The sequence below is a fragment of the Bison bison genome, unplaced genomic scaffold (genome assembly GCF_000754665.1).
Source record: "Bison bison bison isolate TAMUID 2011002044 unplaced genomic scaffold, Bison_UMD1.0 scf7180017864050, whole genome shotgun sequence".
Lineage (NCBI taxonomy): Eukaryota > Metazoa > Chordata > Mammalia > Artiodactyla > Bovidae > Bison > Bison bison.
In genome coordinates this window covers 3,274,976-3,280,268 of record NW_011494622.1, presented here as the reverse complement: position 1 = coordinate 3,280,268, position 5,293 = coordinate 3,274,976, and the positions used below count along the sequence as shown (strand labels likewise).

The window sequence follows — 5,293 nt, the reverse complement described above, 5'->3', positions numbered from 1 at the left end:
GAGTCTTGAGAGTCCCTTGGACTGCAAGGAAATCCAACCAGTCCATTCTGAAGGAGATCAGCCCTGGGATTTCTTTGGAAGGAATGATGCTAAAGCTGAAACTCCAGTACTTTGGCCACCTCATGTGAAGAGTTGACTCATTGGAAAAGACTCTGATGCTGGGAGGGATTGGGGGCAGGAGGAGAAGGGGATGACAGAGGATGAGATGGCTGGATGGCATCACCAACTCGATGGACATGAGTCTGAGTGAACTCTGGGAGTTGGTGATAGACAGGGAGGCCTGGCATGCTGCAATTCATGGGGTCAAAAAGAGTCGGACACGACTGAGTGACTGAACTGAACTGAATAGTAACCATTCTTTTGCTTCACTTGGAAGTGATCAGAGCATTTCCTAAACTATCATCCATCTAAAGAGAGAGCTGATCACAGGAAGAGGGGCTGGAAATGAGAAATAGAAAAACATGAAAGCTGGCATATTTGGAAGAGATCATGTCGTTGCAGCTTGAACTACTGGCAGAATTGGAAGTAGGCAGCTTTGCTCCTGAAACCTGTTAGCACCATTCCAAATATTCTCCAGTCAGTGTAAACTCCTTAGGTGTTTGGCAGATAAGATGCCCAGTACATGTTTGATGAATGACATGTTTATCTGTTTCCTGCGTTTTTTATTCCCTGAGAAATCAATGCCCTAATGCTGCCTCCTGGAGGCAGAGGGTTGTGTGCAATACAAAGACTTCTCAAGGAAGGAGGGAGATTTAGAGAGCTAGGCTGCTATCAGACTCTCCTAAGATGAACTTTGTCCAAAAGAGAGAACTGGCTCTCTCCTCTCCCTTTTCATTAGTGTGACATCCACTGGTTATTACATCACAAGTCTTTTTTTTTTTTTTGCTGATATTTCGCCAATTTTATTGATTGAATGATTTATTCTTTTTATAGGTCATGTCGGATTTTAGAGCATGTACTGTGTTTGTGATGGCCATCTCTTAACTATCAGAATGGAACAAAACATTGGAGGTTATTTTAATGAGAACAGTCTTCTCCAGGAAGTCTGTGATGACCAAAAAACTAGGAAATGGTAACCCACTCCAGTATTCTTGCCTGGAGAATCCCATGGACGGAGGATACTGGCGGGCTACAGTCCATGGGGTCGCAAAGAGTTGGACGTGACTGAGCAACTAACACTTACTTCCTTACCTTCCCCACAATGTCTTGCTTGGTGATAAGGCACAACTCTTCATCGTAACCCAATGATGTTGGCAAAGTGAGATTGTTAACGCTGTTCAGCAGCCACTCCCCAGTGGATTTAATCCTCAGACATCTGGTGGCAAAGGTGTCCACAGCATGGACAGCAAAGAGCCGCTTCAGCTGGGAGCAGTAGCAGCTTGACATCCAGGAGGAAGGAAAACAAGAGGTAAGTGCTTTGTGGGAAAGATTCACCAGCCTGTTCTTATCACTTGTCTGGGGAAGTGTCTAAGGTAAAGCCCTTGCCCTCTTTTCTTTCCAGGGCATAATCATTTGAGATGTTGTTGGAGGAAAAGACTCTGAGAATGGGAAGAGGGTGTTCTCCACCACCTGGGTAGCTGGGTGGCTGTAATGACCATCCTCTCTCAGTGTGGGCCCTGGGAAGAACTCACTGGGTATCACAATAGCTAATTTTTCTTTAAGTCGACCTACAGGTCATCTGTACCAGCACACCTTCCCCTTTCAGTGGTTAAAACATCCCTCTGGAGAATGACCCCTGAGGCCCTGAGAACTTTATTGTACTATCCCCAACCCCCACCTCCCCTCACACCTCTCTCCCCTCTAGCCTCATGGTCTCAGTTCAGATGTCAATCAACATGCCCAGCTCAAGACCACCTCTTTAGCTGGTCTGAGAGCTATTGCCAGCTTTGGAAACTCAGAAGTAACTCCCCTTTGTTCTGGTCCCACAGCTCTAAACTCTAAAGTGAGGGCTTGGGAATCTTCTAACTTGATGAGAATATTTGAGGACCTGTCTGATCAGTGTACTTTGTACCATAAACTCAAGTAAATAAAAAACAAGTCAATCAACAAAATACAAATATTTTCTACCACTAAATTGCTAAGGCAATTCAAAAGAATATGCTTCTGGAACAAAAGGCCATTCCAAACGAGGTGCCCTAAAAATGTTTTGAAAGTAGTAGTATAATGGAATAAAGATGCTCTTTTCAAATAAAATTTTTCTTTGAAATACACAAAATCAGGATTTGTAAATTTGTTTTTTTTTTCTTTAAACAGAACTGATTTGAGATGTTTATATATTATCTGCAGCAGGATGTGTGTTGCCATGTTCTTCATGAACCTTTTACACCCTGAGATACTTGCACTGACATGCTAGGTGTTTAAAGTTAACATGATTTTTCAAATGCCTACAATTATTTAACTATTATATACTTATATAACTATAAAGAATGTATAGATGATTGTTTGAATAGTTATGCATGCCTTTTGACCATTTGTCCAGCTATACTTGAGAGCTACAACATTAAGGTGTATTTTGCTCAACAGTGAGAAGCTGACTTTCAACAATTTCGAGGTCAAGCAGGCAACAGGTAAATGAAGTCAGCCATAGAGCACTTACTTTCCATCCATTTCCACACCCTCCAGCCTCTTTAGGGCAAACTTGCAATTCTCTCCAATCTATTATGCTCCAAACGAAGTCTTGAAAAACTGTCAACAACTTGTTTGCCATTGAAGCTTCCATTTTGCTTCTATTACTTGACCCTTACGGTCTCTTATTTGAAGGTTCATGGAGTAAAAACAGGTTCCCTTATTAGACTTTTGGGATTAAATGGTTGAGGAAGTACTTGTGATCCGATATCACTAAATAAGTAAATCATTTTAATTTATCAACCTGCTCTGCTGAACTCATTTTTAAGTTGTACAACCTTCCACACAATGTCTTGCTCAGTGGTAAGGTACAATTCTTTATCATAACTCAAGTAGCCTTTACTTCACCTGGTATGATCTTTTAGGCTACTATCTTGAAATAATTTCTCCCATAGAAGAATGTGTTGGCCAAAGTAATACCTGACCAAGTATAAATAGTGCCCCCAGCATTATCAAGTCACTTTAGCATATGCTGCCCCCAAGAACAGTTTGTTGGGATTTTCATCTTCATAAAACCACCAATGTTTCTTTCAAATTTTTTTTTTTAAGTAAGAGTTTTCTAAGTTTACTTGTACAACAATCTCAGAAATTCCAAAAAGGGCCACCTTGTTCCACACTCCAAGGACATCAGTGTACTGCACAACATCCACAGTACTCCACCAGAATGCGGCCTCCTGGTGTTGTGCAACTCAGCAGCTTTGGATTTAAGGTTGTTGGTTTATTTCTTCCCCCCCTTCTAATATGCCATATTTATTTTGAACACCTTGAAAAACAAAAACACACAAAATATCCCAAGGATCATAAAATGTATTCCTAAATCATACCAAAGTATTAATACTATGAATTCAATTTACTTGATTATCTGTATTTCTATACTGTTTTCCCAGACTTTGAAAAGTCACCCCAAAAAGAAGCAACTCTGGCAGGATAAGATAATGGGGATTTCTTACTCAAACCCTCTTTGTTTCAATCTCTTGGGCCCTCCTAAGGAAGGATGCATTCTCTGATTAGAGCCAGGGGATAGATGAGGCAGGCTCATACATGGAAACTGTCATTACTTCCACTGCTGCGATACTGACACAGGTGAAGTCCATGTCCCTCAGGATCCACTTGTCTCAAATTCCCGCTCCCCCTCTTTTGATGATGTTGTTCAGTCACTCAGTCATGTCCAACTCTGCAACCCCATGGACTGCAGCACGCCAGGCTTCCTTGTACTTCACCATCTCCTGGAGCTTGCTCAAACTCCTGTCCATTGAGTTTGTGATGCCATCCAACCATCTCGTCCGTCCTCTGTCGTCCCCTTCTCCTCCTGCCCTCAATCTTTCCCAGCATCAGGGTCTTTTCAAATGAGATGGCTCTTTGCATCAGGTGGCCAAAGTACTGGAGCTTCAGCTTTAGTCCTTATAATGAATATTCCTCTATTTCTTTGCATTGATCGCTGAGGAAGCCTTTCTTATCTCTTGCTATTCTTTGGAACTCTGCATTCAGATGCTTATATCTTTCCTTTTCTCCTTTGCTTTTTGCTTCTTTTCACAGCTATTTGTAAGGCCTCCTCAGACAGCCATTTTGCTTTTTGGCATTTCTTTTCCATGGGGATGGTCTTGATCCCTGTCTGCTGTACAATGTCAAGAACCTCCTCCATCCATAGCTCATCAGGCTCTCTATCTATCAGATCTAGTCCCTTAAATCTATTTCTCACTTCCACTGTAAAATAATAAGGGATTTGATTTAGGTCATACCTGAATGGTCTAGTGGTTTTCCCTACTTTCTTCAATTTCAGTCTGAATTTGGCAATAAGGAGTTCATGATCAGAGCCACAGTCAGCTCCCGGTCTTGTTTTTGCTGACTGTATAGAGCCTCTACATCTTTGGCTGCAAAGAATATAATCAATCTGATTTCGATGTTGACCATCTGGTGATGTCCATGTGTAGAGTCTTCTCTTGTGTTGTTGGAAGAGGGTGTTTGCTATGACCAGTGCATTCTCTTGGCAAAACTCTATTAGCCTTTGCCGTGCTTCATTCTGTAATCCAAGGCCAAATTTGCCTGCCTGTTACTCCAAGTGTTTCTTGACTTCCTACTTTTGCATTCCAGTCCCCTATAATGAAAAGGACATCTTTTTTGGGTGTTAGTTCTAAAAGGTCTTGTAGGTTTTCATAGAACTGTTCAACTTCAGCTTCTTCAGCGTTACTGGTTGGGGCATAGACTTGGATTACTGTGATACTGAATGGTTTGCCTTGGAAATGAACAGAGAGTATTCTGTAGTTTTTGAGATTGCATCCGAGTACTGCATTTCAGACTCTTTTCTTGACCATGATGGGCTCGATAAAGGACAGAAATGGTATGGACCTAACAGAAGCAGAAGATATTAAGCAGAGGTGACAAGAATACACAGAAGACTTGTACAAAAAAAGATCTTCACGACCCAGATAATCACGATGGTGTGATCACTCACCTAGAGCCAGACATCCTGGAATGTGAAGTCAAGTGGGCCTTAGAAAGCATCACTACAAACAAAGCTAGTGGAGGTGATGGAATTCCAGTTGAGCTATTTCAAATCCTGGAAGATGATGCTGTGAAAGTGCTGCACTCAATATGCCAGCAAATTTGGAAAACTCAGCAGTGGCCACAGGACTGGAAAAGGTCAGTTTTCATTCCAATCCCAAAGAAA

General features: G+C 41.8%; 1 long non-coding RNA gene across 1 annotated transcript in view; it reads left to right on the top strand.

Annotated features, from left to right (window-relative positions):
* The window catches only part of LOC104985529, a 15,558-nt gene extending 13,390 nt beyond the window's left edge, over nt 1–2,168 (top strand). Inside the window, exons 2-3 of the long non-coding RNA XR_824915.1 lie at nt 934–1,408; nt 1,502–2,168. This is a non-coding gene — a long non-coding RNA (uncharacterized LOC104985529). The remainder of the gene's footprint in view (nt 1–933; nt 1,409–1,501) is intronic.
* Nucleotides 2,169–5,293: the final 3,125 nt, after the last annotated feature.